Genomic DNA, 13,239 nt, shown 5'->3' with positions numbered 1-13,239 from the left:
TGGAAGGAGAAAGTCATTCTCATTATTAAGCTGTTATTTTTATGAAGCTATAACTTACAGGCTCTCAATACTCATGTTATAGTAGTCAGAAATCAGGATGAGATCCCATAAACCATTCTTTATCGTAACCAGATGGTCATGAAGGCTGCAAAGGTACCTGATAGTGCCTATTACAGGGAAACACCTGCACTAACCTTAACCATCTCTGTGCCAGCTCTGCCAGGGTTGGTGACCTCTCCTGCAAAAGCTGGGTAGTTATTTGGGGGACGCTGTCACACTGCCCAGACCCCTAACCGATGCTGCCCTGACACAGAGCTGTGTTACCAGCCGTGACTGCTTTTACTTTTAACCCCTTCGTTGGATATAATGCCAGTAGGTGAGGTATTTCCTCCATGCTTTCTCCACCTATTAGAAAACTAAGTTGACTTTTTCATGGCTTCCTGCTTTATTTCTGCCTTCCCTTTGGAGATGCCACCAGGAAGGCTCTTTGGCAAGTGCCCGGCTCACCATGGACAGGGCTGCGGGCTCACATCCCCCCTGAGACCCTCCATGCTGGCAGAAGATGCCAGGTCCCCCCAGCCTTCCCAGTGACATGCAGTGTAACCCCTTTTGGAGGCCACTTTCCTTCCCATCTTGGGGCTGGTGGCTCATCTCCTTGCACGACTGATAGCCAACATGAGCTTGTGTAAGTATTAGGTCAGTGCTAACTCGTGTCACCTTGACCAGGACAGATTAGCAAGCAGCCTCTGGAGCACGTTGGCTGGCTGATGGCAGGAGGATGCTCAGGGAGGCCAATGAGCAGACAATTTTGAATGAAAAGAGTAACCCATCCAGGCACATGTGTCAGAGCTGTTGGCAAAGTATCTACATGACTAGTAAATCCTAATAGCAACAGGTTCACAACACCTGATGGGGCAGGGAAGTGCTGTTCCTGAAAGGCTTATTTCATCTCTCCTAAAAATCAGAGATGGACTGGTTCTGCTGTATGAACCAGTAATTAAGCAGAACTCGTGGGGGAAAAAAAGAAAGAAAAAAAAAGGAAAATGAAAACCCTATGGGGAAAGGCAAACCATTGGTTTTGCAAGATGAAATGTGAAATGCTGTTGTTTCAAACCTGGTTTGATCCATGCACGTCCCAGCCTCCTTACAATATCCTGCAACAGGTGAACATTTGATTAAAAATTTGATTCAAAACCACTGTTTCAAGAGACATAACTACTTCTGAGGAAAAAAATGCTGTCAGTGAGCTGTCACAACAGGCGTTTTATTTGATATTATTTCTCTTTGACCAAAATGGGCTTTTGTAACCTGTGAAAGCAATATCCCCCAACCGCATCATTAAGCTCCGTGGCTCCTGAGCAGGGGGCAAGCACTGGCACTCTTTCCTCACAACATGATGTGACCTTCATTTATGTGCCACTGTCCTGCATGGCCGAATTCCCCTTGAAAAAAAGAAAAAAAAAAAAAAAGAGAAAAAAAGCCCTTACTCATGGGTTCTTTCTTCAGAAAAGCCACACCATGCTCAGTTTCCCAGAGGATGAGTCACGTGCTGGCCTCACCAGCATCCTGCCTCTCACTGCTGAGCCCGTAGTGGGACAGAGGAAGGGCAAGAGGGTGTTCGGCAGAGAACTTCCACAGAAAAGGTGAACATGTCTTGGCTCTGAAGTCATCAACACCACCACGCTTTGTAACCCTGCATCAGTGTGCTGGGGTTGGTTGTGGGTGTGGAGATGCTGGGCTGGACACCATGGAGGACAAAATGCAGCCATCCTGCCACCCGCACCTTTGTGGCAGGAGTGCCCCTATAAATAATAAACATGAGCAAGCAGGTTTTTTGCCCTAAAGCAATAGGTATGCTATAGTCCTAAAAGGGGACACCTAATGGCATGGGAGATTCCTGTAACAAATAGGTATTTCTACTTTCTGCAGTGTTTTTAAAGTTGCGTAATTGTTTATTTTCATTATTTGATTACAGATATACACTACTGAGTTCTTTGGTCTGAATGCCTAAGAGCGACTTTCTAGCCTCAGTTTTTTGATTCATGGCTAGTATCTGTCCTCTAGAGATCATGGGTTACCTTTGAAAAAAACAGTCAAAAGTGATTGAGAGGGACTGATTATTCAGGTTTGGGGAAGTCTGAAGGTCCTTTGGTTGCTGGAAGTTAAAACAGCTTCAAGGCTGCCTGTCCATGACCTGCCTTTCCAACCTGGGCCTCTCCATGCCCTGCCTCTCCATCCGTGCCTTGTGTCTCCATCCTCTCTGTCTTCACCCTCTACTTCTCCATCCCCTGCCTCTCCATCCTCAGCCCTGCAACAGGACTGCCTTTGCCCACATAATTTCCAACAGTGACATGTTCAGCCCACCAGCTGCCTTTCAGAAGTGCTCTCTGATGTCTCTAATCCACCACTGAAGGACAAGTTTGCATCTGTCCACCAGCATCTCCCCTTCTATTTTAAACTGATCTTCCAGACACTTCCTGAAAATAGTTGACGGCTTGTGTCCCTTCCTGAGAAATTAAGTGCTGCGAGCTATCAGGATCGGAAAGGGCAGATATCCAGAAACAAGGAACAGTGGAAAGTGCTGATTTCCAGGCTATTCCAGTGTGATATTAAAGCATGATGGAAAAAGAGAGGACTGGGTGTCGCCGATGCTTTTGAGCTTAGAACTGGTACCTATAAATAGAGACAACCAAAATTATTCTTAGGAATTGAGTCATTAGTTGTTAATATTTCTAGTAAGTCAGTGGGAGTTGTGCTATTAAGACAGAAGCAAAAAGTGGGTAAGCCCACGCAAAAAGCTTCAAAAATCAATTACTGGCCCTTTCAGTCTTGAGCAATGTTTTCCCTAACAGGAAAATGTGTTTAACAGTGAGATAACTTATTCAAATCAGCTGTGCACAGCCCTTTTTGGCCATAAAGGCACAAAATCAACGCCTCTCCCAGCTCTAGCTGCTCCCCTTGGCAGTCACTAGGTTTTCTCTGTTGGGTTTTTTGTTCCCAGGGGAAGCTCAGCCGTGGTGGAAGCACTGGCCAGGGTGGGACGAGGTGGTGGTGAAGGAGGAGGTGGGCTGTGGAGCCTTGCCATCGGGGATGGGGACGTGGTGTGGGTCCAGGTGTATCGCAAAGGGAAGTGTGGTGGCGTCTCATCGTACAGCATTCAGACCCCCACGTGGGAAGAAGTGTGGGTGTCCCCACAGCAGCATTTTCTGTTGTCCACCCGTCAGCATGTGTCAGCACAAAGTGCAGAGCCCAGGAGGGATTTTTCACTTTGTTTTCTGCCTTTCCTTTCTTGGCTCCAGCCAAATGTGTTCAAATCATGTCTCCTCCGTGCCGAGAGGGGAGGGGGGATTTCCCTGCTGCTCTTACGGTGCTGACTCCTGCATCTGGTCTGCAAAAGTTGCTCTCTTTGCACAGGCAGGAAGAGGATGAGTAACGGAGCCCCAGAAGTTCTTCCTCTTGCAGATTTATGGTCCTTTCCCTGCGTGAGGGCTAAGTTCTTTCCCTGAGCAAAATTCCTAAATCAATGGCTTGATTAATAGGTGAGAAACATTTTTCCTGTTGAGTCTGGAAGGACTTTTCACACGTTATTAGACAAAAGAGCCAGAGAAGACGTACAGTTTTGTCTTAAATTGTATGAAGCAATCATGTTTAAGAGTCAGATGAATAAAACGACCTTCCTGGGTGTTCAGTCATACAAAGGAGAACAAAATATAAGATAAAAGGTCTGAGATAATCTGGAAGTCTGTTTAATTCACAGCGTGCCAAAATATGTGACTAATGACCATCTCAAATTGCATAAAGGCCTGAACTAGTAGGGGTCATCTTAATTTCCTCCACCTTAACTAGTGCATCTCTGATAAGCAGTGTGTGTATTAGAAGATGGGAATAAGCCAAACCAGAGCATTCCTCATCTGAGTATACACAGGATGAGGGCGGGAAAAAATTCTCTCAGAAATTAATATGTCTGTAGTGTGTTTCCCAGAGTAACTCCTGTTCAGACAAGCATAAAATTTGCAATTTCCCTTTAGCATTTTTCAGTGGGTTAGGGTTTTTTGTAAAAAAAAAAAAAAAAAAAGAGAGAGAGAAATAATCACTAATCTATTCAGAGTATGAGGCTGGGTCAAGATTGGATTTTGGAAAGTCTGATGCTACATGAATTTTGGAATTTTGGGTTCATTTATAACTGGCACCACATTGTGTTGGAGGATGCAAGGCACAGGGGTAGGACAGGCTGTCTCTGCCTTACCAGGAGAAACTACGTGCTGTGTCTCAGGTCTGTGTGTAGCTCAAATACAGATCATTGCTGCATGAGAAGGGCAGGAGATGGAAATAATGCATGCGTTTGGGTGGATTTCAAAGCAGTGCATGGGTGAAAATTACACCTTTTTTCAGAAATGCCCAGGTGCGGTCAGGTTATCAGCAGCTCTGGGTGCCGGTTGGAAATGGTGATCTATCTTTCAGCCAAACCAGACCTAGTCCTCTTTGCAATTCCTGCCTGCAACAAGTTGTTCATGGAATCCCTTGGCCAAGAAGAGACATTTTCCCACTGGCAAGACAGGAGGTTTCTCCCTTTTCAGCTTTGGGAGCAGACAAGATAAGCCTTTGGTGGAGTTCCACCTAGCCTTAGCTCCCTGGCCTCACCTTCCCCACGACAGTGACTGTCTAATGTGGGAAGGAAATAGCCTCAGGTTGTCCAGGGGAGGCTTAGATTGGATAGTATGAAAAATTTCTTCACCAAAAGGGTTGTCAAGCACTGGAACAGGCTGCCCAGGGAAGTGGTTGAGTCACCATCCCTGGGGGTATTTAAAATATGTAGATGTGGCACTTTGGCACATGGTTTAGTGATGGACTTGGCAGTGCTGGGTTAACGGTTGGACTCAATGATCCTAAAGGTCTTTTCCAACCTAAACAATTCTATTGTACTGACCAACTTTGACATACGTGATTAATAGAAGGCCAGTCTGTTATTTATCATGAAAATTAGGCAAAAGATACGAATATATATAGTGAAGTTTGAAAAAAAGAGGATGTTACAGACAGCTGGTGAAACACAGCCTTGGCAGAAGGGATAGACATCATAAATACGTCAAGCTGGGGTGTAGCAAGACAAGCTCAAGGAGAACCAAATGGTTAATAAGACCAAAGAGAACATTACTTGAACTATGAGTGATCTAACCTAATTAGTGTAATAAAAGATCCACCCTCGAGGGAAGGAAGCCCCCTACTAACAAAGCCCCCTCCCCACAGAACATGTGCAGTGAAAAAAATAGAATGCTGTACTTTTAAATGGCTTGTAAGAACCCATAGGAATTAAGTGTGAGTAAAGGTAATTGTAAACAATTGTTCAAAGTGTATAAAGTGTTTTAGTATGTGTTGAGGGGTACGCTAGCTCTGTGGGTGTGCTACACAGCACCTATCCCTGCGCATCCCCTGACTCGGTGTGTGAATCGGCACTGTGCACTGGGTAAGGAACTCTGTGAGGCAGTGCTACGGTGCTGTGATTCTGTATTTTGGGAGGTCTGTCCTTCCACCAGTGCCCAAGGCGTGCTGGGGAGGGAGATGTGCAGGCAGGGGTGTTTGCATGTCATCACTCCCAGAGCATCTCCAATCTCCCACCCCGCTGGCCAGCCGGACTAGGTAGGGGGGTAGCTTTCCCCGCAAGGTTTGACTGAGAACAGTGAGATTTTGATCACCTTCCCTGCAGAGACAAGGCCTTGCACACAGCCCGAGAGCTAGCTTGTGTTCATGAGTGCATCAAATCAGAGAGCACGTTGAACACAGATCTGTGCTGAAGTTAAACTTTACCCAGAACCATGAGGTCTGGTCTTGCAGACGCACAAGGTCTGGGTTTATCATCTCCGTTGATAACATGCCCTCCAGCATGCTGTAACACCAGAATTTGCTCCAACACAAGAAAACCACATTCACTTCATTATGCTTTACAATCCAGCCCCTCCGCTAACTGCCTGGGACCCTGTCACCGCCAGGACTTGAGAGCACGGGGCATCAAGCCAGGTTTGGCCGCCTGCTTGTTGAGGAGGCAAGTCCTGGTCTCCCTTGATGAAATCTCCATCAGCTGCAAAGGGAGACTTGGGAGACTTGCTCAGATGGGCAATTTAAGTGTCTGCTCTTGTCAAACGAGTCACACCCAAAATATTCAAAGGCATCGTACTTGCTGCAAACAAGCAGACTTTCTCATGAAACCTCCTGTTTACTGTTCGAATACTGACACCAAATCTGATTTTGCACGATAGGAATCAAGTCTTTTCTTACTTTGGTGTAACGAGTGCTGTTTATCACATCAGTTTATTTCTTTACATGGAATAAATTGCAAAGGGCTTATTGCAACTAAAGTTTTACATGGGAACACCACAGAAGACCCAGGAATAGCATTGAAATAAAAGAAATTAATCTTCTGCTAAGACCCAAATGATGGTCAGGGAAACACAGCCAGAGAAAATATGAATACCCAGTGGTTGGAGATAACTGCACATAATCCCCGTGGGTGGCATTCCAGGTCTAGAAATTTAAGCCAAAATTTGGATTTTTGTGCAGAAAGCAATTTAATAGATTGTTTGTTTCATTTCCTGGCAGTTTTTCCAGATGAATTGCTTTGTAATCCACTCTCATGTCCGCTGGCAAAGAGGAAAGGAATCCTGTTGAAAGGGTAGACAAGCACGGCAAAGAAAAAAAGGCAACGATCAGAAATCATAACTTCACAACACAAGGGCAGAAAAAATGTGACAAGTGGAGAGGACTGCATCCTTCCCACGTTACACAGCCACTGCCACGGGGGAGGGTGAGGACAGGGAACTAAGGTCAGATGGACCTCTGCCCCGAAACATCCCAAGAGATGCTACTGACCATTGCAATCCCCTCACACATCTCTCCCTGTCTTTTTGCTCCTAATAGGAGCTGAGCTGGTTTTAAGGATGTGCAGAAAACCAGCGGCACTGTTCAGGGTCCTATGAGAGCCAGCAGTGAAGACCAAGTATTCTGATTGTGGTATTGCTGTATGGTGTAACCACAACATGTAGTTTAGCTGACAAGACATGGCAGCATGATCTACTGTGCTGAACGTCTCCTGAGAGCTGATTAGCAAAGCATGGCACTAGAGCCAGGCAATGTTTATTGAATCAAGTGATTTTGGATGGGTAAAAATGGCCTCTTCCCTAAATTATGGACTCACAGCAACATCTCATTTTGACCTTCTTTTCTGTTTCAGCAAAACACCCCGCAAACAGCAACATGAAAAATACATCCAGTCTTCATTCATCCTCCCCCTCTGTTTTTTTGGGTTTTTTTTTTTGAAACGGCAAGAAAGAAGTTTTCTGTGTGTGAAAAACTAAGTGGATGGATGTTTGCACTGATATAGCTGCAAGACATTACATTAACATATAGCTCATGCCTAAAAATTGTAAAATGAAAAGATTTGCTATTCTGTTCATTAAAAGATCTCTATGTGGATACATAATTCTATTAACTGCTCCTAACTGCTGACTGCTCTTACAGTATAACCGGATCCCAGCAGTAGGGAAGGGCAATGGATCTCGTTCTGCCTTGGGCAACTTAGATGAGGGATAGCTTAGGATGTAAGAGTCTTGCTCATGGGGATCTCCAGGCATGTCTTCTCTGGGTGGTCTCCTTTGAGTGTTTTGAACCAGGCTTTGCTTTCAGGAAAGCTGCCATCCTTTTCTTAGACTCAAAATGTCACTGCTGCACCCTCCTGCAGGAGAAGACTGGCGTGCCACATGTTCTGGGACTGTGGTTTATACAGCCCAGAGCCACACAGACCTGGACTCCTGGTCTCCTCCAAGTGCTTCTCTCTGTCCCCATTAAAATTAGTGTTGTTTTTTATTTGTGGGGTTTTTTGGTTTGGTTGGGTTGTTTTTTTTTTTTTCCAAAAGACTAGCTTCAAAACAAGCCAGACAAGGAGAAAACACTGGGATGGCTTTTCATCCCCTACAAGTCTGAATGATTTGAGCAGGTTACAAAGGGAGCATTCTCAACCTCTGTGGAGGTTGTGGGACCTGTGGGGGAAATGCCATGAGAGTTTTGCAGTGGAGTGACCTATACTTGGCCTGCAACCATCCCTAAGTGTAGGCTGTGCACCACAGAGGGAATTGCCCCGTCTCCCACACCTGGCCTCTGCTGTCTGTGTGCTAGCTTAGTGCTTGTGTGCATGGGGGGTGAGCACCTTGGGGTCTGGAGCTGCCCCTGACCAAGAGCATAGATGCATCTCTCCTGGCTGTCAGCAGCATGCACAGCTCTGGCCATCAACCCCATCTCCTCTGGCATTTGGTTCCCAGGTCTGTGTCTGAGTAGGGGACAGCTGTTGTGGCTGGACACAAAGTCTTGTTTCCCTGAGCAGCAGAGGCTTTAGGATCACAGCCCCCTGCAGCGTGCTTCACCCAGTCCTGAGCAGGGGGCTGGAGCCACCCATGCCCAATTTAGAATCATAGAATAGTTTGGGTTGGAAGGGACTTTTAAAGGTCACCTAATCCAACCTCCCTGCAATGAGCAGGGACATCTTCTACTAGATCAGGTTGCTCAGAGCCCCGTCCAACCTGGCCTTGAACACTTCCAGGGATGGGGCACCTACCACCTCCCTGGGAAACCTGTGCCAGTGCTTCACCACCTTCACCGTAAAAAATTTGCTTCCTTATATCTACCCTCCTGTACTTTAAAACTATTACCTTGTCCTATTGCTAAAGGCCCTGCTAAAAGCTCTGCCCCCATCTTTCTTATAAGCCCCCTTTAAGTATTGAAAGGCCACAATGATGCCCATGGGGGACCTGGGCTGCACACTGGTTTTGCTGATGCCTTGTGCCCTGCTGCCCTTCCCCTGAGCACCACGAGCCCCCTCCATTTGGAGGAAGGGGGTTGCATTCAGGAGACTAAAGTGGCAGCAGCAACATTCCCTCTTCCCAGTTCCCCTCTTTCCCACTCAGTTCACAGGAAATTTCTCAGTTTGCATGTTCAAGGAGAGGTTGCAGAAGTTGATGGAGAAGCATTATTAAGCAGAGAAAGCCCCTATCCAGCCCAGGAAGTCCCTGAGCTGCAAAAGGCTGAGGGTGGGGAGATCTGTGGGGAAGCATCACCTCCTGTCCCAATTCTTACATCCCTCCCATGGCATCTGTGCTTGGTTGCTGCTGGGTTCTAGGCTAGCTGGCCCTTTTTTCTGGCCCAGTTCACCCACTCTCATGCTCATTGCAGCTACCGCTTGTGGCATGTCCAGCAGCAGAGCTGGGAGCTGAGCTCCTACATGGTGGGTGGCAGGGGTGACGGTAGACAGTGTTCACCACAGGATCCAAAACATCGGTTATTCACCTTCATTTACACTGAGTTCTTCAGACATAGACTGACCCTTGTGCACAGCACTTTGCACAGGATGGAGACCATCAGTTTTGCTTTGGAGCAGGGATTGGAGGCTTGTATACATTAACCCATGTGGCTCCAGGGTAAAGCCCCTACTTGTGTATCTCTGAATATATATATGTATGTATAAAAAAATACGCATGTGCTTGTGTATTTGTGTGTGTGGCACAGAATAGCTCAAAACTGATTTCTCCCAAGCTCATTTACTGCACATTTTTAAAGTTAGGGAAAAGATGGGACAACTGGTAAATAGGTTAAAAAAAAAAAATGTCTTTTTTTTTTTTTTTTCTCTTTGTGCAGCTCCAGAAGTGAAGTGCAGTTAAAAAGCACAGAACAAAAACCACCAAAAGACCAAGAGCAACAATAGAGTGTTTTCCTTCCTGTGTGTTTGTTACAGTTCTTGCTGGCCATGCAAAAAAAAGCCAAAATAAAATCTGGCACATAGGTCATTATGTTCTTCGGGAATCAGAAATAGACTGAGTGGGCTTGGTAGGCAAACACACATTTCACAAGCTCCTTCTCGTCACAAAGCCAATATTTGTTCAGGAGAGAATTCTTCCTTTGGGTAATTAATATTTTTTTGCTATTTATTGCTCACTGGATGGAAGTTTTGGAATGCGTAAGGAAGGGGGGGAAACCTGGCAGTGCTCCTCGCAGTTATTACATTGCTGTTGAGGCCTCCAACAAAAATCACAGCACTGAGTGTACATTCCTTTCGTAAGCAAAATGGATCATCAGGCGATGGAATGGCTTCAAAGGAATGCGTGCATCATGCCTTTGACATTTTGCTACAGCTCAAACAGGAGGGGGAAAAAAAAAAAAAGAAAAGGAGCTATGGATAAGCACTTTCCTTAGGTCATACATTTGTTCTTGCCCGTCCGCTGCGAAGGAAGATTTCCACTTGGCACCTGAGAGGCTGGAGCCTCGGCTGTTCCTTTTCCAAGCTACACGTTCGAGAAAAGCCAGAGAGTTTACATTAGAGAGGAACAGGAGGTGAAGGAAATTGTAAACTCAAGTGAGATATTATAGGGCAGGTTAGATGCTGGTGGGTAGACTAACAAAAGTGGAATGTTATTGCTAAAATCTGGCTCGTTCCAAAAAACCCGTAACATTGTCAAAGCCTTGAGTTTCGTCTGCTAGTTTCAGACATTCCAACATATGCTTCTTATTTTGTTTTTAATACTTACAGTCCATCCAGAGACAATTCATGGCAACTGTGGCTATTGTAACACTATATAAAACACAGGGTTTGATGACAACTGATATGAAGTGTGATTGGAAAAAATAATGCCCCCTGGTAATGATAATATTTCCTGCTCAGATTGGTCTCACGATAATAGGCCTGCTCCAGTGGTGTTTTCAGAGTTATATACAGGACTCTGGTATTACATTACAGCTGCTGCCTGGTTATACATCCGTGTGAATGGGAGGGAATAAATGCACATGCAGAAATACCAGAATGTCTGAAAATGGGGGCCAAACAGTGACGATTTCTTGCTTGGCTCTTGGGGGATGGGTGAAGAAGCATCATCTGCTTGGACCCGACTGACCAGGGAAGCATCTTGAGACTGTTTTCAAGGAGAAAGATGCAGGCTCTGGAGCGTGCCCCCAGGTATCCTGGGCTCTGCAGCCCCCTGCCCTGCCCCAGCAGCCAGCCTTGGCCAGCTTGTCCTTGGGAGCTTGGCAGCCTGGCTCCGGAGGTCAGAAATAGCCCAGAGCAGGAAGCTTTGCTTTCAAAGGGGAGGGTGGATGTGGATGAGAAGCAGAGCTGCTCTGGATGGAGGCGGGGAGAGGGAGGACGAAAACCTGCCCAATGGATGGGGTTGCGGATGGTTTACTTCATCCTGTTCCAAGAGGAAACACGTTTGAATCCTTTGTTGTAGATCCGCAAGCAGTCCGGCTCGCTGGCTCGGGGGTGGGGGGTGGGAGTGGGGGGGGTGGTTATTCTCACAGAGGAGCAGAGCCATTGCTGGCTCGGGATAGCAGTGCTAACACGAGCCTGTTTATCTTGGGTTTCCCCATCTCATCCTTCTCACTCCACGGCACTTAATTACAGCAGTGCCAGCGGAGCTAGGGACGGGCTCTGGTTTCTGCCCTCTGGCTTTTAGCATTTAAATCCTCACTCTTTCCAAAGGGTTCCAGGTTTCAGAGGTCAGTGCATGTAAGGAGAGGAAGACGAGGGACCGGTTTCCTCAGCCAGATGTGCACGAATACCTACATTGGTGAAAAACCTGCCCAAGAGGCCGGTGCTGCAGGGCTGGAAGGAGGTGAGGATCCTGGTTCTATCCACTGGCTTTCTGTGACCTGAAGCAAATTCCTTCCCAGATTAAAGGCCTAAATCAATGCATGTCAGATAAGGGCACCTCCCCGCTATCTGTGCCTGAACCCAGCCCTGCACAGCAGCGAGGTCTGCTTGTGGCTGCACGTTGGACATCGAAGCAATATGCACAGCTCATGCGAGCCTTGGCCAGTGTGAAGCATTCAAAGCTAATTCCTGCTGTTGAAGGTGACCACGACATCCCTCAGGGGACAACTGCAGCTGGAAAAGTTCTCCAGAAAAGGTGTGAGCAAAGGAGAGATTCCTGAAGGTGGGGAAAAAAAGAAAAAAAAAAAAAAAAGAAAGAAAGAAAAGGTCAAAGGGACTTTTCTTAAGAACCTGGGGGAGGTGTCTTGGCTTTTGCAACCTCATTTCTGTCCCACACAGCAAAACTGCAAGGAAATGAGGGTAAAATTCCCTGGTTTTGAGGCTGGTGGAAGTTCTGGGACCTAAGAAACTGGGCTGTAAGATGTCACCTCCAGAAAGCAGGGATACCTCAAAGGCCCCTGTGCCAGGGAAGTGTACTACCAACAAGAAGGAACGAGATGATGCTGGTACATGCAGAGTCCCCCAGAAATTCAGAGACCTTGGACTCAGTGGCCTGAGACTGTATATCTGGCAGTTATCTAAGTAGGGGGATGTAAGGCAGAGTCCGCAAACAAGATCTGATCTCGCTCAGAGAGGGAGGGAACTGAGTCACCCAGATACACATTAACATCAAGGGGAAACTTCAAAGAGGCCAAGAAATTCAGGATCAAGGACTCCAAGGAAATATCTTCAAAGGCTGAGCAATCTGACCCTGGGGCGGAGAAGAGTGCTAGTGTCCACCCTCTCCAGTGTGACGGCGGAAGGGGAAATTAGGCAACTCTCAAAAGTCTGAAAACATGAGCAAAGACACGTGGAAACTGGGTATCGTTCAAGACGACTGGCGTCACGCCTTGGGAGCAAAACCAGCTGAGGTCCCCACCGCTCTCACAAGGGAGCGGACAGGACTTTTTCTTGCCAAATCCCAATGGCCTGGCGTAAGCCTTCGGCTCTGCGTCACAAATATTGGTAGTGAAATTTCCAACTGGGTTTTTATTCTTCCCAAACTGTCTTTCGCAACCGCTTCCCCACGCTGTAAATTGTGTCGAGCTGCTGCTGCAGAAGGACCCTTGGTTTCCGTCTCAGTGATACCATGCAGAGGCAGAAAGCGTGGGGGCCATGAAGGGGGGTGACTTACACATGGTGTCTTCCTAGATTATTTCACATCCCTCTCCAGAGCAGCATGTTGCAGAGTTGATTACCGCACTGTCTCTGCTTTTGGTTTTGTCCTCAGAGGTTTCCTTCAGCCTGAAGTGGAAGATGTCTAGTGCAAAGGGATGCAGTTTGCTCTAGGTTTGTTGGCCAGTGTCATGGGTCCTCATCTCCCTGTCGAGGATCCCAATCCCATTGCAAGGCACAGCATTTCAACAGGCTTTGGGGACGGACAGCCCTAGAGCTACCTGCCCTGCCCCAGTGCACACACGTGCTGTACTAGCAAAAGAACCAGGAGGAGGCCTCTG

General features: G+C 46.8%; 1 long non-coding RNA gene across 1 annotated transcript in view; it reads right to left on the bottom strand.

The window, feature by feature from the left end:
* Positions 1-4,065: 4,065 nt before the first annotated feature.
* The window catches only part of LOC308062147, a 32,814-nt gene continuing 23,640 nt past the window's right edge, over positions 4,066-13,239 (bottom strand). Inside the window, exon 2 of the long non-coding RNA XR_013927505.1 lies at positions 4,066-13,239. This exon is cut by the window's right edge and continues 19,088 nt beyond it. This is a non-coding gene — a long non-coding RNA (uncharacterized lncRNA).

The sequence above is a fragment of the Falco punctatus genome (genome assembly GCF_963210335.1).
Source record: "Falco punctatus genome assembly, chromosome: 4".
NCBI lineage: Eukaryota > Metazoa > Chordata > Aves > Falconiformes > Falconidae > Falco > Falco punctatus.
This window is presented reverse-complemented; position numbering and strand designations above follow the sequence as displayed.